The sequence below is a fragment of the Centrocercus urophasianus genome, unplaced genomic scaffold (genome assembly GCF_019232065.1).
Source record: "Centrocercus urophasianus isolate 14NV4802_14NV808 unplaced genomic scaffold, USGS_Curo_1.0 seq_40, whole genome shotgun sequence".
NCBI lineage: Eukaryota > Metazoa > Chordata > Aves > Galliformes > Phasianidae > Centrocercus > Centrocercus urophasianus.
In genome coordinates, this window is record NW_024884978.1 from 3,065,676 (window position 1) to 3,088,356 (window position 22,681).

The 22,681-nt window shown below is 42.3% G+C and overlaps 1 protein-coding gene across 2 annotated transcripts in view; it reads left to right on the plus strand.

The window, feature by feature from the left end:
- COPRS (coordinator of PRMT5 and differentiation stimulator) overlaps nt 1–22,681 on the plus strand; it is a 132,697-nt gene that overhangs the window by 22,059 nt on the left and 87,957 nt on the right. The window lies entirely within an intron of this gene.

Sequence of the window (22,681 nt, forward strand, 5' to 3'; positions counted from 1 at the left end):
CCCCAGCTAGATCATTGCCACAAAAACATCTCTCTCCCCTCTCAAAAGGAGACCGCAGTAGAGAGCCTGGTTTTGCAGGCTCTGCTCTGATCAAACCCGCCTAGCAGAAGACAAAATGGACATGTTTTAAAGTTACGAAGCTATAATTGCATTTCCTTTCAAACCACATAAATAAAAAATGGTGAACTCTTCCTTCTTAGAGGTACTCGAGTTGCGTGTGATAAATTCTGGATGATGGGAAGAACGTGCTGTGTCAGTATGCCATTAGATTTGATAGTTCACAGATCGGACTCAACAAAAATATTTATTACCTGGGATTTACTTGTCATGAAATTGCCTTAAGATATGGGTGGAAAAAAACAAAAGGCAGGGGAAAAAAAAAAGGAAAAAAGAGGAAAATGCATTGTTGGATCAACAGAATAAAGACTTTTTTTGCAGTAGGTTATTCTGTAACTTTGTTTATGTGGGTAGATGGAGTTTCTTTTAAATGACTTTATGCATAAATCAGGGAACTGTATACCTTAATCTAGAAGGATGCTCTCAGGAATCTCACCTCACAGAAGTGGAAATGAGTGGCTTGGAGAGGACTGTTGGGTTTGTGGTGTCCCTTCTGGTTATGCTGGTGGCTGTAATAAAGTGCAGATTGTAATGGGGAAGTCTGATAAATTGCTTTGTGAAGTCCCACTTTGTTGTCCTAGTGGGCAGTTTGTAAAGACGTTGTAGTATTCAGTGCAGTCTTTCAGAAGTAGTATCATAGGTAGGAAAAAGCTGGAGAGATCCATTCGTAAGGAAGAAATGGTTGTGTGGGAAGATTTGCTCCTCGCAAGGCAGGAGCTCACAGGGCCCTGAAAACACAGAGGTGTGACAGGAGACAGGCGGTGCTTTAGATGAACCCTGCTGAAGAGGACTTCATCTCTGCTGAAATCTCTCCCCCAGTGTAGCAGTATGGGGCATGTGGTGTAAACGTAGCATTCATCTCTGCCCTTCCTCCTCAGGAAGCCCTGAGGCAGTGCCAGGATGGCATGGGGTCACCTCACCCAGTTGCTCCAACCTGTGATTGTGGAACCTCTGGTGCTACAGCCCGATAGGAAGCCTGGAGGATGTCAGTAATTTTTGTTGATGTGGAGGAAAGCTTTGAGGTATTCCCAAGTGAACCCGCTGGAGACTGTTCAGTGCCTTTCTTGATCGGTCCATAGTGGTGACGATGCATTTTCTTTTCAGTAATGTCTCTTATGGTAAATCTGGTGAATAAGTAGGATCTTACTTCCCCTTCAACCTTCTCCTTTGTTCTGTTCAGTATGAGAACACACAAAAAAACTGACTGCTAAAAGGCACAGCTTGCCCAAGGGCTTTTGCTGGTATCTTTTCCTGTCAAATCATTGTCTTATTGTTATGGAGACTTTTCCTGGGCATCTCCTTGGCTGAAGGATTTGACTCTATCAGGCATGCCAAGCTGTTAGCATTTAAACATCTAGTATTTAAATTAAGGGCCCTCTCACTCTCTCAGCCTCTCTCTCAGTTTTTCCACTGTTTTGTTTGCAATAGCAATGAACAGTTCCAGCAGAACTGCTGAGCCAAATTCCTTGCAGATACAAAACAGAGTTGAGGAACTTTTTAATGGCAAAGATCTGGATCATTAGATCTGACCCGTCTATGTAGAAAATCAGACTTTTTAAAACTGGATTGGAAAACAATGCCCAGAGAGGCTGATGACTTGCTAAGGTCACACACAGTATTGATTGTATAGCAAGGAATAAAGCTAATGCATGTTTGTCCTTGCCAGCTTCCTGTGATAGATAACTGAACGTTGCAGCTTATTCAATTAAGAGAAATTTCAAAGACCTTTGTAGGCAGAAGACTGCCATAAAGGGTTGCAGCAGGGATGGAGGGTGGTTCCCTGTAAATGCACAGTGTTCCAGCTCTGGAGATCTAGGGTCTTCTTCCTGCAGGGATCCTGGAAAAGCTTATCAAGGGAACTGGTTGACAAGGGCTGCTGACTACCAGGACTTGTGTCCTCAAAACTCATAGGGAGTTCTGAGCACGGAATGTTTGCACATCTCTGCATCCTTTCTGGTGGACTTGTCAGTGGTTCAGGTGCTTCCCCTGTGCATCTCATTCTGCTGAAGTCAATCCCATGCTGTTTTCCAGAAGGCATGTCTAGTCCACACGTAACAATTATTTGCTTTTCTTCTTTACTGTTTTTTTTTTTTCCCCTCTACTTCTTCCATTTGTGTTCATCCGTTTACAATTTATTATTCATTAGGAACATAAACATCTCCATCCTAAGGAGGAGGGAAAAAAAAAAAAGCCTCCGCACTAGAACTTATTCCTCCAATCCCGTTTTCCTGCCTTCTAAGAAGATGTGTAATCTTAATTTCCAAGTGACCCATAAAGTGGGTCTAACTGTGGTAATCAGAGCCTCATACGAGACACTGCTGTCAGAGGTGGTTGTTGGAACAGTCCCTGCAGCAGCATGCTGCCTCAGCTCGGCTCTGTACCTCTTGGAAGAAAGTAAGCATTCATTTGTATTCATAACATGGGAACAGGAGGGAATCCACAATTTAGTGATAGTTGCCATCTTTAATGAGTGATCATGATACTTCATTAAAATGGCACCCATGTTTTGAACTGTCACATTTCTATTCGAGGTGGTGCTTGAGTGACTGGGGGAAAAATTGCTTCGTTACACGGGATGCAGTAGTTGTGCAATTCATTGGTCTGTGGCTGAATGGCATGTGGGGATAATTTACTGGCAGAAAGATAACTTTTGCTTGTGTAATTAGGGCTGTTTAAAATTTAAATATATAACAAAATTGTTTGTCCTCTCATTTCTCAGAGAGAGGTTTTCCTGATGCTTTTGGAAACTATTCATATTTACAACTCCTTCACAACGATTGTCCTCCTGGCACTGTGGGATTTTCAACAAACCTCACGCTCTCGAGTCAGACACGCAGAGGCCGTCATGAGGTTGAAAAGCACACAAACAAACTATTGTTAGAATTTGCTGATGCTGCTGGCAGTGCCAAGGGGGGCATCTTGTTGTTGTTTGCTCGTATGATTTAAAGTAATGAGAAAATGTAGAATGAGACAAATGGAGAAGAGGCAGATGATGTGAAAGGACCGGGCCTTCCTTGCTGCCATGGGGCTGAGCAGCATGCAGATGTGTACACAGTGGGAGGAGATGTTTTCTAAATACTTGATATCCATAGTAAGGGAATAAAGGGTGATGCTGGAGGTGGGACAGAGGTCACTTGTCAGAAAGTGAGGCCTGCATTTATATTCATCATTTAAGTATTAAACATTGTAGTTTCCCCATGTGTCCCCATTGTATGAGCACAAATGATTGATTTCTCTCAATAAATTATTGCTATGCCTGGCTCACTGATATGACAATGAATTGCATCGTCCTGTGGCAGCCAGGTATTTTTTTCCTTCTCCAAATGTATTACACTGTTTAAATGATGCTAAATTCTTGTGGACAATGTGTGTAGCAGTATAAAATGAATCACATTCGCACATTCTTTTAGGCTTTTATTTGACATCTCCTTTGCTCAGTTTCTGAAATGTAACAATATACAATCTCAGGGCCTGTACTGCACTTCCTTTAAATGTAGGGCAGTTGAGATCCTACTGAGATGTTCCATCTACTCAAAAAGTCTGAAGATGCAAGCATGACTTGCACATCTCCAATTCCTTGGTTTTGTTTTCAGCATTGAATCTTTCTACTCCATCCCTTGCTCCTGCCACAGTTCACCATTACACACACTGTGGTATTGGGCACAGTGACCTACCTGGCTGTTTCAAGCTTCAGTCTGGTTTCTTTTTTACATCATTTTAAACCACGCTACTGGAGATCAGTAGCCATGGTAACTTCCTTATCTGTGTTGAAAAATAAATACAAAAAAATTTGCTTTTTTTTTTTTTTACTCTTTATATATAAAAGTGCAGAAGCAAAGTGGCATGTGACTTCTGCGACTAACTTCATATTTTGAAGTCTCCACCGCTTCTGTTAAATGTGGAACCAAATGATCGGAGGGGGGGTAAACCTCTGCTCCTTTTCAAGGGATTCTACTGGCAATGTAGCGAAGGGCTGTGGCTGCATTCAGCCCATGTTGGTCTGGGCAGCCCAGTGAGGATGGAGTGCAGGGGAGCTGTGAGGGGAACCGCAGCTGAGACTGAAGTTCACTCTTTTTCATGCCTGTTAAATAGACCATCTCCCACAAAAAGACCTGCACTTGCTAAACCTTTCTGTCAGCTCTTGGCTTTGGTATAGCCTGAGAAATGCACCTGCTGTCAATTAATTAGATGGAAACCTTTCTAAGATGAAATTGCTGCAGGTTTAGAAGTCTTTGCTTAATTACTGCATTTTGATATCCAAAGACTGGTGCATAATTCACTGATTCCTCATAAAGCCAATCAATATTTCCATTTCAAGTTCCACATAGAAGAACTTGTAAATTGCAACAAAAAGTTTTCTTTTTGTTATTCATTATATGTAATGAGTGGCTGCAGTGGCTTTCCAGTTTTTATTGCCTGTGTGCCACTGACATTTAAAGATAGCGTGCTGTCAACTCCTCGTGTTGCCACGTGCTCGGAAGCCCACTCAGATGTGTACTTCTGGGACAGTGGCTCAGTTTTAGGGGGGTATCTCATCTAAGATCTTCATTTATTTCCCAGTCGCTGGACTCCAGCTGCTGCTAAACTCTTGTAAATGATCAGCTTTCAAACAGCTCGCTCAGCCTAATTTCGTTCTGCCTTTCTCCTCCTACCCACACGGTGTTGTTAGGGAGGTAACATCCTCTATTAGACCAGTAGGTACAGTGAGTGGGGAAAGATGTGTGAGATTTTTGTCAGTGCTACGTTTCTTGCCTTGTTATTTTGATGACTGTTCTTTTAATCATTAATACCAGTTTCTGCGAGAAAAATGGAAAGCAAAGATTTTCACTGATTGTGTTTGAAACAGCTGGAATTGGCAAGAGTGTATTTTAACTTCAGATAACGTGCTGTTTCACTTTCCACATGTGATTTTGTTTTACTTTTTGGATTGGATGAACGTAACTTTCAGAATTTCAGTGAAAATGCTTTTGCACATGAATTCCTTGAGTCCGTGCCAACATATGATTACAGTGTTCTTGTTTACAACGTTCCTATTCGCAACCTACTTGATGAAAGAGTTGCATCGAACAAATGCAAACAAAACAACAATTATGTAGATTCGGTACGAAGAAAATTACTTTAAAATGTTTGATTTTCACAGAAGTATTTGTTCTGGAATAGCTCTGTTTCGGTCTTGCTTCTTCTGTTCTCTGTACATGATAATGTGTGCACTTGTTTTCCAACAGATCTCTGCGTGCTGTTCCGTTGCTCACTGTCTCCTTCCATGCCTCTGATTCACCAACAAAATATTTCTGGTTCTGTTCCTCTGCTTCAATTTCAACTCTTACTAAGTGTCCATGTAGCTTTGCTCTCTCGTTTCAGCATGGGTCAGCGATTTCTGGCTTGATTTTTCTTTTTCCTTTTTAATAGATCTCACTATTGCAAATGGCAGAGTGGCTCAGAGCTCTGCATGGCCATTTCTGTTCTGACAGGCGGTGCTCCAAATTAGGGACTCTGGCATCCAGTTGTGACAACGTTAGGCATGATATTGAAGGATAAATTAGGAGCATCTGTTATTCCAGAAATGGGCTGCCTCTGTGTAGCCTGAACTGATTAGCCAAAATGGATTTTCAGATTTTCCTACAACTGAAAGGAAAATACAGCAACAGTGTCCACACACGTGTGTGCGTTTACAAACATGTTTAGATTTGTACTTAATGCATGAGGTACTCTTTTTGGGGTTTTTTGCCTATCTTTGCATGTACAGTGAGAAGTGATCCCCAGAAGAGTAACCATTGACTTCTGTACTACATTGGTAATTATCTACTGGTTTTAAAAAAAAAATAGGTTTTCTGTATGACTGTATTAAGTACTTCAGAATAAGACGTGGCTGTGATTCACAGGGCAGTGAGATGTTTTCCCTGGTGAGGAGCCATCCAATTGAATATGCTGCTCCAGGTGCCGGGCTTGTTTGATTACAGAGCTCGGGGGAACAGAACCTGGGCATTTGCTACCTGATTTCCCCACTTCATCCATGACCTTGGCCTCTGAAAAGTTCCACTTCAGCTGAAGGTGCTGCTCTTTCATTTGATTTTCTTCCTTCTGGAGAGGAGGAGCTTGCACTCCTTTGCAGAGATTTCAGACTGGAGTGAGAATTCAGATGAGCTGCACAGAGCTCAGCACTGCTCCCAGCTGTTGTAAGCGTGTCAGAAACTGTGCAGGGAGAGGAAAACTTACTGTCATTCAGTAGAAGTTTCTCAGAAATTTCTGGAAAAAAATTCTTTCTTCCTTCTGTCATCTCAAGTCACCCTTTCAGGACAGAAGTACAAAGAAAGAAATTCTTGTTTAAATCTCACGTATTTTTTATGAATACCTTGTTGCCAAAATGTGCTGTTTCATGCCCTTATGTGGAATCTGCTCGTCACTACCACTGACGAATGCAGGATAAAGTGCACTTTCCTTTGGCTGTGCCAAATGGACACGCAGCAGTGTGCTCAGCTAAATAAACCTAGCTGCAGATTAAATGTAGTACCATTATAGCTTTTCTTTCTTGAAAGTGCCTGTTTAAATTGCACACACAGAGTCACCTTGCTGTACTGGTACAGGTGTGATGCTGGTATCCTGTAGGAGCCAGCTGGATGTGCTGAGCCTGGTCCACCTGTCTGCTTGGGATTTTCAAACCGGAGTGATTGTTCAAATTTTCACTACTACAGACTGAACTACAGACTGCCCAATGTAGTGACTCTTCTCTGAGGTCTGAAACCAGGTCCCAGGCCTTAGCTGTAGCAGCTAATCCTTGATACTGAATAATGGGTAACCTTGCATAACAAATCTGTTACAAGATCTGAGGTCACTGGATGGGAATGAAGAGCTAGAAAGAAGGTCTATCACATCTCTGTACTTCCCATAACGAGCCAAGTAGCAGGAGCCAAATTTGAGCACCATTACAGAACATGTACCAGAGTACTCAGTTTCTGATGAGTTACTGCTATCAAAGTTCACAGTACAGTATTTCCAAGGAGTATCTGGATGTGGGAATCAGACCATTACATGTGGCCTTTCTTTTTTTAGACTTATTAATTAGTTGGTGTGCATTTACTGGTGTGCAGTCTTCTGGTACTGGATAAAAATGCAGGCATGGTGCAGCAAAACACCATGCTTGGGATATTTCTTTCCTTCAAATAATCATTCTCCTGGTTGCCAGCATCACTGTTTACAGCCTGAAGATTGCAGACAGATGTGTTCATTCAGTGTGGATTTCCAGGCAGTTTTCAACCTTTACTTTATTTTGAAGTGCCATGGGAAAAATAATCCCTGTTTTTGTACACTGGTTTTCATGTATGCAGTTGCAAATGTTGGCTGCCAAGAATGTGAAGGATTCAAACCTGCAGTAACTAGGTCAATCTTGAAATGCCATCACGTGTATGGGCTTTTGCTGTTTTTTTTTTTTTTCCTTTGGTGAGGCAGCAAAATGTAAGGGTTGAGTTAAGAGGCAGAAAACAACTGAGTCTTTTCTCTCCAGATTTTTCTCATTAGCTAGAAAATGGTAGACCTCAAAGTGAGATTTATTAAGGATGAGCTAGCAAGCAGGTTCCAGTTGTGAGCCAGATTCTATACCGTTTACCTGTTCTGTTCTGAAACTACCACGGTTTTATTCCAACATATTAAGGCAAGCAGGTTCCTGGATCTGAGTCATGGTATCCCAGGGAGATTTGCTGTGGCAGTGTCTGTCAGGGTCAACGTGGATGAGAGGCACAGTTGTCTGCACTGCAAGGTGCTCTGCAGCTCCTTCTTCAGTTTGCAGTTCATGTCCACAGTCACAACCTATGGTAATAGTGGCACAGCAGATCCTCCTGCGGTGTTTCGAGTGGCATGCTAAGCAGAGCTACTGTGAAATTAAATTCTGCACTGAATGATAAGATTGTGTGCTGGGGACATTGCTCTTGGCTATAGGTTTGGAGAAAAAAAAACAGATTTTTGAAATGGACTTCATCTTCATCCATTCCAACTCCAGTCAATCACATTTAATTTTCTGCCAAGGGCACAGAGTATCCATCAAGCACCAATAACTCAGTGAACGTGCAGGCTGTATCATCTTTTGTCTTCAGTACTGTCTGTTCTTGGCATTCATGGTGAAGGACTAGACTGTAGATATGATGATTAGCAGATATGCTGATCAGTCATGAAAATTCATTTCCAAAATGAAGTTGCATTTGGAATGAATATTTTTTCCACCTCAAGCAATGTGAGACTGAATTCTTGATGATACATAATTAGTTATGCTCACACATAGGCTATTTTATATACCCTCAAGGTGGTGTTAACTGGTATGAGTATTAAATATGAGGTTAGATCTGAAGTGTTTAAGCATTTCAGTGAGTAGCTGGGTGCTTGGAGAAGGAGGCAGAATGGGAGTTGCCTTTTCTTAATTGTCTTTATGTATAAGTTGATTTATATATCACCTGCTATTTCATTTTTCCTTTGGAGGTCTGATACTGTCCTGACCAGCTGTAAACCAAGTGGTTCTTTCAATCTGTTCCTAGAAAGTGACGTTTTCAGTAGTTGTGGTTAAGGAACATATTTTGAGGCATACTTACTTCATTCTGAAGTTACTGAGAACTCTGCTTGTTATTTCCTGAAGGACAGATGTCCTTCTCTAGAAATCCCAGTACAGAAGACTGCCTTTCCTTTCAACTTGTAGTGCTATGAATGTCCCCCTTCTACCTTAACTTCAATGCCAAAGTCACTGGGAGACAATTCTCTATTTTCCAGTTGTACTGAAGGTAATAAGGCTCCATGTGCTGTGGGCTTTCAAAAATCCTTGCAAGACCAGTCACTTGGAATTAAAAGGGAATTTTTGCAATGCTTAGGAGCATTTGCCAACATAGCTCAGCTAGAATTATATTGCCTGTTGTTTCCACAACAGAATGGCTTGTCCAGAGTTCAGTGTCTGCCATCATACTACCTTGGGAGTACTGGTGGCTCAGTGTTCCTTCAAGTCTCAGTTTTTCCATGTAAACCCAGACAGCCCTTGGTTTTCCTGAGCTAAAGCCAGGTTGGTACTGTGACTTTCCACTTGTGAAATTTAAGCAAGAACACTGCCTTAGCCTACATCTTGAAACAAACAAACAAAATAATCTCCAAGCAGCTGGCTTTCAACTTGGTCCAAATTTGCAAGATTTTACATACCGTGCAAAATATTTTTCTCTAATGCTTGTCTGTGAACCTCTCTCCCAGAAATCCTCTTGGAGATTTCTTTAATCTGTCTCCATTTGTCATTCGTATTGAGTAGCAGCAGGGACTGGATTTTCCCTTTGGCCTATTAAATGATTTTATTGCAGAGACCACCATGTGTTAAAGGAGGTATGAGCAACCTGGTAATACACGGAGGCCCAGGACTTGACAGTAAGCCCATTACAAGTTGACCCAGCTGTTATCTCTATCTTTGATTTGCTTAGGGTTACTCTACTGTATGGTCAATCTTTGCCTACTCACGTACACAATGCTTACGGCCCTCATGCTTTGGTCCTGCTTTTGTACCTGGGAGTGAGCAGTGAAGCTTCCTTGGGCTCACAGGAGGCAGAAGGATCTGGCTGCATGGTGCATCCTGGCAATAGGAGACTGTTCTCCACAGTTCTATATGGTTCCTTCTTTAACAGATTAGTGTTCATTTGATCTTCCCTTGGGTGTTTGTTGTCCTCTTTTAATTGCAATTTTTTTGAGTGTTCATACTCATCTGCTTAGCTGCTGAGTTTTGCTAGTGAATTCCTGATGTATGCCAAGATAATGAAGATGATTAATGAAATTATTACACTCCCAGATTCTTGTTCTGACTTGCTGTCTCTTACTGGTGTTTAACTGGTTTCAGATTTGGATTCATCTGCACTGTTACCTGCAACATAGCCCTTGTCTTTTACCCAGAAGCAGGAAAATTGGAACGTGCTTTGCTTCACTCAGAGGCTGTCATGCAAAACTCGCTTTGGGAAGTTGCATGTAGTGAGCAGGGTGGCTGCAAATGGCTGGTGATTCAGTCATGGGCCCCACTGGATCCAGCAGGGAGATGACATAGGAGCTCACTTTCACGTTTGGCAGAAGACGGATTCTTTGTATGCCAGGCTGCAATTATCCCACAGGCCAGAAAACAAGACTGGCAAAGATGGTGAAAGAATACACACTAGTACAGAATGGTTTGAGGGGAATTAACAAATCTCATAATCTCTGTTATATTGCTTGCTTTTCTAAGTACTTTTCCTCCAAGACTAGAATACAGCACTTAAGCTCATTAAAAACACTTAAAGTTATAAACAGTCGCCATTTGTCATTTCCTTTGCAAACAGTGCTGATCAGATAAGTGTGTTTCCTTTCTTTGTGGATGAAAGTTTGCTCTGATAAAAGTAGATTTAATAGAGTATGTGATTCTCTTCTCTTTGGCATGTATTTAGTCTCTCACTGATGTTTTCTTTTCTGAAGAACTTTTATGTGCAGGGAATTTCAGATGTGAAAAGCAAAGAGTCCTTCACAATAACTTATGAAGGCAGTCGCTGTAATATCTGCTATGTGCCTTGAAAAGCAATAGTGCTGAGAAAATGAATGGTGAAAAAGAAAGGTCAGATAATTATTATGGAAAATACTAAAAAATGCATCCAGTGTGCTTCAGATACTTTTAATAAGAAGGTATGTCAGTGGAAAGCAGGTTCACATATTTTTTTCCTGAAATGCGTATGGATTTCTGTGACCCTAATGCAGCATGGAGACAGATCCTGAACTTTTTCCTTGATGCCTTTGTCCCCTGGTTGATGCCTCTGGAAAGGTGCAACTGCACTGGAAGTAGAACTCTTGGTGGTTGTGTCTTGCTGTAAAGTTTGATGTATTCCAGCTCCATACAAAATTTTCTTCTGTACTACTTCAGTGACCCTGCCTGTTAATCAGCCTTGTAATGGAATTGGAGAAGAGTCCAGGCGTTTGCATGAAAGCAGACCTCTGTTTTGTTAAAGCCTGCAGCTCAGTGAGTGTAGGATCCTTTCCTAGTGAGGATTTGTTGTGCCACTGCCAGGTCCAGAGCTGCTGTGGGGCCAACAAATGATATAGGAATGATAGAAGCAAAAACACTGTTAGTTCCTAGAAACAAGAGCATGAAACAGAAAGCATGCAGGGACGGGGTAACTGTTACTTTAAACTCATGAATGTTTGGAGCTGATAGTTGAAAAGGAAATAACCCCAGCGTGGTTCATGGGCAAATCTTTCACACACGCGTAATCTTTCTACAAACAAATCAGTTGTGAAGATGTGGAGAGAAAGTAACAGCTGCAGCCAAGGGATCTTTCACAAAGAGGGAGCTACGAACAGAAATGCAGGCTTCTGACATTGACCTGAAGTCTGAAAAACTTGTGTTCTGCAGGTTTCTTCTGGAACTTCTGGCAAGTCAATTCATCTCTTGTTGTCTCCTCTTCATATCTGTAAATTGCTGTTAAGGCATTTTCTACAGCAGTGCTGAGGATCAGTGCTCTGCTAGGTATTGATGAGGTGCTGTGGTATTCAGGGTCAGGCATGTACTTAAGACTACAGGAAAGCAGGAGCAGCTCTGCACATGCGAGGTCTGAATTTTCATGTTTCATCTTCAGTGGGAGCAGAGTGTGGGCTTTCTTATCTGTATGCATTAGATTGAATCTCTGTTTCTAGGCTGTACTGTTTCTCAACTGCTGAATCTGTACACTAAGTCGACATGTAACAGGGCATCTTCTCACCTAGTTGCAAAACTCAGTTTAAAAGCAGTCAAGACAGCAGGCTGCTAGATCATCCTGCTGATTTTCTTGCAACATCCCTTCTCTGTTGCATCTGGAAACTCACCGATACTCATATCTAAAATGTCAATGATTTATAAACCAATTAGTTACATAAAGATTATCCATGCCTTTAAAACTATAAACTACCGTTCGTTAACTGGGCCAACACATTTCATGATACCTCATCTCACTGATGACATCACATCCTATCCTAATTATATCCAGTTTTTATTTCCTTCTTTTTCCTTGCTAACACTGCTGTGTGTAGGACAGTGCTGACAGCTCGCAGTATTATTGTGGAAACTCCCATGTAGGCAGGCAGGACAAAAGGAGAAAGCTATGTTTAGAAAAGGCAAGGGGTGGCTGGTCGGTGGCTCCTCATGCAGCTCATGTTTATGATAAGTACTATGGGCAGAAAGAAATTCTGCTGAGAGCCTATAAATCCAGGCATTCACGGGTGTTCAGATGCTTTATCTCCTCTTGAGGATTTAACCACAGACTGCTGATGGTGTCCTTGATTGCAAGCACTGATAGGTTAAATTTCAGCATTAACAACGGGGGATTTCAACACCTGAAGAAATATTAAACAAGTTTTCTGGGCACTGGCACCACTGCATCCAGGGCTGCTGAAATGTGCCACAAACACCCAACAGGATGCTCAGGTGGGAACCAAGTGGGTGCTCCTGTGCATGGTGCCTGGGGGGTCCTGCATGGAACCTGAGTCCTCAAGCTTAAATTCGTGGAGCATTCATGTGCATAGTGATTGGGTACTCATGCATAAAATATGGCTGCCAAGCACAGATTATTTGGGTGCTCATGCATGAAGCACCTGAGCACTCAGGCATGACCTGATGGGGCTTTCAAGCATATCCCAATTAGACGCTCATTGGTGCAGTACCAGTTAAGCATCCATGCATAAATTAATCATGAGCTCATGCGTGAGTTGGTTGTGCACTCATGAGTAACAGATTGATTAGTCACTCTTATTGGGTGCTTATACATGAGCTACTTCTCCTGCATAAACTGATCAGATGTGCATGGATGAAATAATTTGGCACTCGTGCATGATCTAATGGGTGTGCTTGTGTGTCGTTATGGCAGCCATGCATGAACTAACTACATGTTCATGCATAAATGCCACGGACCTTGCAATTTTAGCCTGATATTCCAATTTCTGTGCCTTCCAAAATCTTTTACACTTTGGATGGTTTGGAGTTGAGTTTGAATTGCTCAACTTGGGCCCAGAGCTGAGCGGGACAGTAATCAGAAGTAGATGGAACAAAAGAGGGGCTCCTACTCTTGCAAAGATTAATGACCATCAGTTTTATGGGTCGGTGCCATCCTAGAATATTCTCCCCACTCACATTTTTCTGTCCTTACCCTTTGTAAACATCACATTCCTTTTGTCTGTTCCAGATCGCTCCTCTGTTCTCCCCGGGTTTCTTTATTTCTTTAGAGCTCATTGTTCATAGCTCTCTTTACAGAAAACAACTTTAGTGAATAAGCTAAGTTGTACCTGCTTCTTTCCTCTTATGTCCTTGGGTCTTTCTCAGGTAATGTGTGTGCCTGTGTTCTGGCTGAAAATTGCTTCTTTTAATCACAAGACTGACATTTAGCTGGCGAGGCCTCATCCCCCTAAGGAATACTGATTTATAAAAGGAACCAACACTCCTGAAGTAACTCAACCCAGCATTTTTTTTTTTTTCAGTATGAAGCTCTGTCAACAGCAAAAGAGTTGGTGACAGAATTAGTAAATATTTTTATCAGTGGCAATACTTCAGTGCCAGTGCACAGGAATAAATAAAAATCCTATTTGCAATACTATGGCAAATACGTACTGAATATATATGTAAGAACACATCCAATTGCATATATGCAAAATACATGGCTCTGGCTCTGGATGCAATCACCAGATGGCACTATTACATACACACCTGCTCTTCCATCATTTTTGTTGTTACTGTACCGTGGGATGCTCTTTTGAGAGAGCTAGCAAACAAGAGTTGCTTAATTTCCCTAACTGGATTCTGCTCTTGTGACAGAGAGCTCCCTGGGGAAGGGGCAGTCGTGCTTGAGATTATTTGCAGGCTCTTTGTGATCATTTCTCTTCGAAGATTTGTAGTGCAAACGAAATTGTTGTACTGAAAAAGCAACCAAGGAACCTTTCCCAGACATGATGGCATAACTTTCTCTGAACCTGATCCGTGGATCAGTATGTGTGAGGGGGAGCTGGTTTGTCTGCTTACTCACACAGGTTTGTGTACTGCACATGCTACCTGCATATTCACAAAAAAATTCTTGATGCTGGATGCAAGGTTTTACTTCTGATTTCTTAGAACTATCAGTACGTGTGTGGAGTTCCCATGGAAGTCAGTAGGTATGTCTTTGTGTAGACAAAGTTGAAGAAATGGGTTCTGTTAGTGATGTAAGCCCAACTTCATGTTTTCTTGGTATTAAGCCAGCAGGACTGCCCTGTTGGTCTCTATTATGTATTTTCAGGTGGTTAGTCTTGTGGTTTTGAGGTTTCAGGCAAGAGCCTGATTGGAAATGGGGCACAAGTAAGATGCAGCTGCTGCCTCTCGTCCTGGGCTTAAGTGGTGCAATTTCAGCAGTCTGAGTCGTCAGTAAAGAAGGAAGTAACAGAGCATCTCCTCCCAGGATGTCTCCCTCCAGAAACACCGGAGTCAGGCGTTTCATGCAGGCCTACTGCTGCGTTTCCAAAGCAGACAAGGTGTCAGCTCAGCTCTCGCTGTGCTCTCCAGCCCACCTAGGGGAGAACTGACGTGCTGCTGGCCGAGAGCAAACGGCAAAGAGAGCCTGGTGCTCTGTTCTGCAGGGCAGGCTCCATCGCAGTCAGCTCGAGATCTCCCCCTCCCTTTGGTTGCCTGTTCCTGCCAGGTCCTTTGGAAAGGTGACATCCACGTGTGCCTGACCTCTTTTAGCTGTAGAAAGTTCGGACAGATCAGTGACATGTAAGCATGCCTTTTAGTCTGTGGGATTCTCCTTGTAAAAATAAAAAGCCTTGGCTGTGCCCACGGCAGGACTTCACTATTGCTCCTCTTTTGGATGAACCTTGCACTACAAGTGTCAGTGTGGTAGTGAAGCACATACTGTAAAAATGCTGAAGGGCAAAGCCATTCTTTATTATTATTTTTTGAAGGGTATTCCAGGGGTCCTTTCCAGGCTTTTGCAGTGACTCATTGTAAAAGTTCAGGCAAGTGTGTTGTCTCCCTTAGTTTATGCAATAAATAAATATGCCAGGCATATTTATCTGATGAACAAACTCCCACTGGAATAGGACATCTGGCTTCTGTCCCTGGCTGCCACTGACTCACTGCAACATCTTAGCATGTTGGATCTCAGTTTACGTATTGATAAAATGGAGATAGAAGTATTGACTCCCTAACAGGTGCATTTGGAATTAATAACTTGTAAAGCATTTTTAGACTCTTCAGTATGAGACAAATGTACAAAATCCTGCAGTGCTGATACTTCACTTCACAAATACAGTGCTTGTGTGAGATCAATAGCAACATTATCATAATAACACAATAAAAACATTTTCTGTTTTGGGGAAATGCAGGACGGGATATCACACAGTTGCTTAAAAATAAAAGAATATGGTGTAATCTTAGCCTAAATTGAATCAGTGCTTTTTTTATGCATAAGCATCCAAAGACAAGGCAGGTCTGATGGCTTTCATAGCTTGTTTTGTATCTGTAGCTGGTTCCTTTCATTAGAAGTGCTTTGTTTGGAGTCTTGCTTTTTTCTGCTAGAAGAGAATTGTGCATGAAGCCATCTGGCTTTTTGCCACTTATGCACAGTGCAAATGTAATAACTCCTTGTAACACGCACTAGCTGTTTGACTGTATTTGCTCTAAGATATATCCAAGCACACTAGGGATTTCAGCTGATGCCTGTGAGTGCCTCCCACTGACTGCAGTGAGGCTCTTGGCTCAGGATGAGATTCTGCAACAACGCTCGTGTGAAGCTCTTAGCTCTACTTCTCATCCTACCAACCTGTGGCTGCAATCACGGCTGTTGTGCCTTTGCTTTTTAGTCCCTTGGTGCTATGTGGTGTGCTGGTCCTGTGTCCCTGTAGAATGCTGAATTATGAGCATCAGAGGGCATCTGTGTGCTCTGCAGGGCCGGAGCCTCGTGTCAGGCGGACTGCTGCCAGTTAACTGCAGAGGGAGTTGAGTAAGAAACCAAGTGTTACATTCATTTGGTAAATGGAAAACATGGAGCAGCCCCTCCCACATTCATTTCTCCCTGTTCAGATTATTCATTTCCACACCATTAAAACAAAAATGTAATTCCTGCCCTTTAAACTAATTCATGCAAAAACTTTTCCTCCAACCACTGTTTCGCCTCTTAATGAAAGCTGGGATGGAGTAAAAGCCAAGGATGGAAATTAAAGCATTAGAAAAGTGCTCCACTCAGTGCTGCATTCCTGAGGTATCTTATCTGATTCTGTACAGTTGCCACAGGCGTTTTGGGGTCTGATTCTGCCCCGCTCTGCATGGAGCTGTGTCAGCAGCAGTCTGAGCAGAGGTGGCTGGATTCTGCTGGTGTAAGGCTGCTGTGAACAAGGAGGGAGTTGGGCCCACTGCCTCCTTCCTGGCAGGAGCAGACCACACCACTTGAAGAGCTACCTTAATTGTTGCTGAATCAGTTAGGCCATCTTTAATCAAATCCTCCCCTCCCCAGCTTTAACATGTGATTTTTATCTTTTTCCCTGTCAACAGTATTCAGTTATATTAATGGCTTTCCTGGCATGAGCCAACATGGATTTTAATCTATTTGATTTTGGTACTTTTTCCTCTTACACTAGGAATAACCCCATCATATCTGCAAGCCAGAACTATCCCAGTCTTACCCAGATTTGCACAGTGAACAGAAAGTTATCTGCACCTGTCTTACTCTTTCACTGCTGCTTTGCCATCAGTGTCTGCACAAAATCTCAGCTGCCTTCCAGCACTGTGAGCATGGCCCTGGGACCTGCTGGCTGTCCCTTGCATGGTGCCTCGTGGTCAGGGTGAAATCAAGAGGGGTAAGAATGAGTGCGAAGCCCCCCAGTTCCTTCTTGGCTCTCTGGGTGGTGGTACAGTGACCTCAGTTGCTTGGAGCTAAGTGTGAAGCTACAAATGAGGCCTGAAGAAGTTATTATTCAGCACAAATAAGCATATAAAAATGTGTCCATCTACATCTGTAGACAGGAATGTGACGTAAAGCTACAGCTAACCCAGTTACAGTACTTAAGGTTGCACTTTGTTGTTTGGGGAGTGACAGTGATGCTGAGTGCCTCTCCCAGGATGCCAGGGCATGACTGAGGAGAGACAGAGAAACTGGGAACAGAAAGAAAAATGACCAGGAGTAGGGGCTGGAACTGGATGATCTTTAAGGTCCCATCTAACTTAAACTGTTCTGTGATTCTGTGAAAAAGACTCTTAATGTGGCAGAGCCTTCTGCTGATGTGGGGCTGCTTAGCACCATCTACTTTCTCGTGCTTTATTGAGTTTAAACATCTCGGTTGATGGGGCATCTGCTGTTTCCCTGGGGAACTACCCTAAATTCCCCTTCATCTTTATCTCACATCTTCCATTCTTAAAGCCCACTAATGAAGTGAAATATTCCTATCTGTTCTTTCAGTGTTTCGCACGATATTAAAATATATTCTGTCTTCCACACCTGGGTTGGCAGGGAGATATTTAACGTGCAGCCATGCTGAAACACTGAAGGAAAGCGTCACTGTAGTGGAAAGGCTCTGTAGTAACTGCAGCCAGCTGTAGGTTGGGGCAGGGGCATCTTTGCTGTCTCATTTCCCATCCTTCAGTGTTCCATCATATTCTGTGCCATCCGGTTGGAACAGCAGGAAAACTTGTATTCTCTTGGTTTGTAGAATGTTGCAAGAGCATTCAGAGCAGAGATTTCTGCCAGGACCGTGTGTTGTTAGCAGCGAGGCAGACAGGATTTCATAACCCACCAGCACAGGGAACCTCCAGAAATGGGGTTTAGAAAACGATGTGCCAGTGGGTATTAAGCTCTGCTGGTTGACATTTGCTGCTGTTGGATGTTTCTGTTCTTGTACAAAAAAGGGGAACTTGTGATCTTTTAGGCCACCCTAAATAAAAATAGAGAAAAAAGGCATCGTAATCAATTGAAAAACAAAACTTTTTTTTGGTGACAACTACATAAATAGACAAAATGTTTTGCTTGCAAATTTTTTACCTTTAAAAGTTTTACTCTTTTTAGCAAAAGAGAACTGAATACTGAAATGGATATTGTGAGCTGACAGATTAGAAATTTAGATTAGATTTAGATTTAGGTTTAGAATTTTTTAGATTTAGATTTTTTAGATTAGATTTAGATTTAGAAAATTAGAAAGATTCAGATTTTCCTTGATTTTCTTTTCATATACTTTCTCCCATAACAACCACAAGACGACGACTGTACTTTTGTCCATCCCTGAAAAAGAAGCGGAGGCCCTCATTTGCACAGAGATCCAAGGAGATGCTGTTTTTAACATTGTTCTCATGCATTTTTCTTTCCAAATGTCTCCGAGTGGAAGTGGAAATAATGTAGGGAATAAAAGAACAAAGGCTCGGTGTAGGAACGTGATGACAATGCAGCGAGGCACTTTATGAGCAGAACTGCTCAAACAGCTGGAGATTGTATTACATTGTTTATCATGTTTAAACCCGTGTCAAAATGACATATACTGTGGAAGTTTTTGTGTAAGATTGTGAACTAGGTATTATGTGAAAAAGTCAACCATATGTTATAATATTCTTCTGGGGACAAGAAATCTAACTGAGACTACAGGGAAGGGTGAGTTCAGTAAAGAAGTCATCTTCTCCTGAGACAGAGGTGCTGCTATGGGCTGCATACAAAATACTTGTGTGGTTTGCTGAGTTCCATGAATCACACAATTTATTTGACTTTTTTTTTTTCCTGGTTTTTTTTTTTTTTTTTTTTTTTTTAATCTTTTTGTATGGTATACTTGGGTTTTTTCTCTAGTATATCTATTTTATAATAAAAAAAAAAACAACAACAAATACAAATCTTTCCTTCTCATATGCATTTTCTTCAGTGTGTGATATTAAGATATCCAAAATTAACGTACCTGTGGCTGGCCATGTGGGAGTGTGTCGTTTATCTTCCCTAACTCAGACTGACTCTCTCTTGTCATCATATTTTGGTTATGGGTGCTTGGAAAATGTGCAAGTTAGCAGCAGGCTGGTGCGTGGCAGAGAGCTCCCTGAGCTGGACGGACAGATTGAATTTCACCTACTAAATATCTTTCAAACAGTGAGAATTCAAGCAGCTCCAACTTTCTATGGTCATTTGTGTTAATAAAGTTTGACAGCCTGAATGTTAATGGAAAGTAAACAGGAGAGGGAGTGCTAACAAGGCCATAATGAAGCTCACTTTAAATTGAATTGAAATGAATATGTGAACATTCATTAGAAACAGTTTGCCTTTCTCCTCTAGGCTGTAGTGCAGCATGTGGTAGCAATGGGCAGTTCATGAGTGGTGGATAAAAAGGAAGCTATAGCTTAGCTATTCTGCAGAGTCATGGACAAATCCTATCTGGCTTAATAAAGAAAAACTGAAGCTATAAAGAATGGAGGCAGGGGAGGATGCTCTGTGCTGCCTGCAGGGAAGCATTGATCTGGGGTCAGATTTTACCAGATGGGAATGCTTTCAGATCTGATGCTGAACTCCTGTCTGCTTCACTTCTTGCAGGGAAGGGCTTAGCAGAGATACTGTTGGCTTGCAGATCTGTTAAAGTAGGTTTGCTACTACTGTGCTCAGTCTTTTAACTTATTCTACTTTAAATGGCTGAATACAGTCAAGTGAGTTTGCTTGTTTTCTCACACGCATGCATACTATGAATATGTCATAGCAGAGGAATTGGCTGATTGATCCAAAGCTGCTGGCTTTTTCTTTCCAGACGTGCTTTCCTAATTCCAGATGGATAAGAGAACGGTGGTGTGCAAGGAAGCATCCCCCTCTGCTCCCTCCTCCTGCCTCTGGCACAGTTGTGTTTATTGCCTGTGACTGAGGGAGTTTCAATATCCTTGCAAAGTTCTGTCTGAGGAAACTCGGCGAGCAGAACATTATTGGTGCAAAACCCTCTGTAGCCATCAGATGCCTTTCCATGCCTCAGAAACATTTTGGGCTCTTCTGTAATAAATGTAAATGGCAAACCAGAGGTCAGGGATGGTCTCAAGGGCAAAGGCTTGTCTAATCTTTATTTTCTCTTTATGAGCTGCTGTAACAACATTGAAGGTATGAAAGAAATCAGCAGAAATGTGAGACAAGGCACTCTTATTAGGAAACTGACACGTAGCTTCTCTGCTTTGTTCATTGACTTTTTCTGAGACAACTCTGAGGCCAGGATCCTCAGATGGTGCGAATCTGTAGATATAGATTTACTCCAGCAGAGTTGTCTTTCTTTTCAGTGATATTTCTCTCCCCCACCAGAAGATGCTTGCAGTGGAAGTTTTCAGCCATTTTAATCTTGGTTTTAATATAATGGTTCTCTGTACATATTTTTCAAATGACTGCAGAGATGACAAATTGCTTGAGCTTAGCATTTCTGGATGACTTGAGGAAATGGGGGCCAGTTGATGAGATAAGTGTTTTAGTCTTGCGGTGATCTTTAGAGCTGATCCTCATAAATCTCCGTAGGAATGTGGGGAGATGGGGGGCAATTTTGGGTTAGACTCTTGGTTCGATGGCTTTATGTTCTTACATTTTACAAGAGCAGGATTTTCATCATTTTAAGATATCTTCATGCTATTTGGGAAGATGGAGATAATAGTGCCAGTTTGTTAGGCTGAATACTTGTGTGTTTTTTTTTCTCCATAACTTGCATATTTCACAGATGACCTGTATACATACATGGCAACCAAAAAGTTAAGGGAAAAGGAACAGAATCCCTGCTGTGCCCAACAAAACAGTCCGTCTACCACTCAGCTTCACATAGGATGTTTTGGGCTGCTGTACTTATGGGGAAGAAAACATAGAGAGATTTGCAGAGCTGGCAGAGGCAGTGCTGGCACTCACACGGTGATGTGACTAACTGGTTAAGATGCTCAGCTGCAATCTGGGAGCCCCAGGTTTGATCCCCTTATGTTTGAAAAATGTCCTAATCTCACCCTACCAGGCTGGAAGTCCCTTCAAGGTGAGGCTTGCTCTGTCTCTTCAGTGTTCCCTTTTGTGCAGTACCGTGAGATTTGATGAGAGAGGCCATGGCAGTCTCGTGTGAAGCCCAGCCAAGAATGAATGTTGGCCTTAGGCTTGCTAGTCCCCTCCGCTGGCCAAAACTGGGCAGCAGATTCCTCCTGCAGCCAAATGTTGTTTCCCAGCAAACAAAATCTTTCTCAGCAAGTTTGCTGTGTACTAGTAAGGGATTTTGCCCATTTCTCACTGAGGCACTGCGTGCCTGCTGCGGTTGATGCTAAGCCTCCCAAACCATCCCATGCTGTTCAATTAGAGTAAATAATGTGCTGAAGCTAATTAAGCTCGCAGTTTGGTGACATTTTTCTTAACTTTGCTTGCTGAATTTCCTTCCCCCTGGACCCTAACTCTTGTAACTTTTGAAAATGCTGAGTGTTTCTCCCTTATCTTGCTCTCATTGATGTTTACCTGTATGGTAACACTAGAGGTTCTTTACGTTAATACAAAGGGAGAACAAATACCTAACTTTAGTTTAATCTAGCAGGATGTGACTGACAGGCCTGGTACATCCTTGAGTATGGAAAACTTGAGTCTCTGACTGGTTTAATCCTCCTTTAGCTGAACATCCATGCAGCAAATGTTTGGGAAAGAGCTCCCAGAAATCCCTCCCTGCCATAGGATGGCTGGCCCTACACAACACAAAGTGTGGGAGCCCCAGTGTGGGGGACAATGTGCAAAGCAAACCTTTAGGTGGGTAAGCATGGGCTGGAGTAGGCTCAGTTATTCACGCTGCTGTGATCTGAGCCATACCTGGGAGCTGTTTCAGCCCTCCATGTGCATCAGCCCCCTCTGTCAAAGAAAATTGAATCTCTGCCATTTTAGCCAGACAGAGCAGTTTTACTTATCTGAGGTGTTTTAGTTGCTTTTATTGAGGGATGATCTCATGTTCTAGTTCTTGCTTTCCCTTTTCCTGCTATCAGGAGTTTTCATTTGCGTGCACCTGGATTAGCAAATAATTTTGCAGACAGCATGGCACAGGGTGCTGTTTGTACTCCCATTGATCCAGGTTGCTGTGCCAAAAGCCAGCCAAGCACCAAGTCTGCAGAAGCCTGCCAACAGCATGGACTTGCTCAGGACCATAAGTCTGGTGCTTTTTGATACGATTATCATATAGACAGGCTTAAGATAAATGGTTTCCTATGTACAGGGAGCAAAGTCATTCTTGCTGGTTAGAGCCTGCTGCTTTCTGCCCAGTTCTGCCTTGGACCCTCTTGGTTTTGCTGAGCTAAACCTCAGCATTCAGGCCTTGGCTGCCACTGCCCAGTGAGTGTCCCCAGGTCACTTGGCCCATGCCTTGCTTTGAGCTCAGGGCTGCGTGCAACTCTGATGCCCTTATCATTAATTTGGGAGCACTTTGATGTTCAGTCGTTTAGTGATAGGAGATGAAGCAAATCAGTTTGAGCAGCATTTGTATTTGAATATCCTGTGTGCAGAATGCAAAGGCTCTTAGGGAGAAAGTTAAGTTTTGAACTAAACAGAAACATTCCCAGTTTGTCTATTTTCCTTGGCATTTGGTTTTCAGCAGCAAACACAAAACTTGAAGTGTTTTAGCC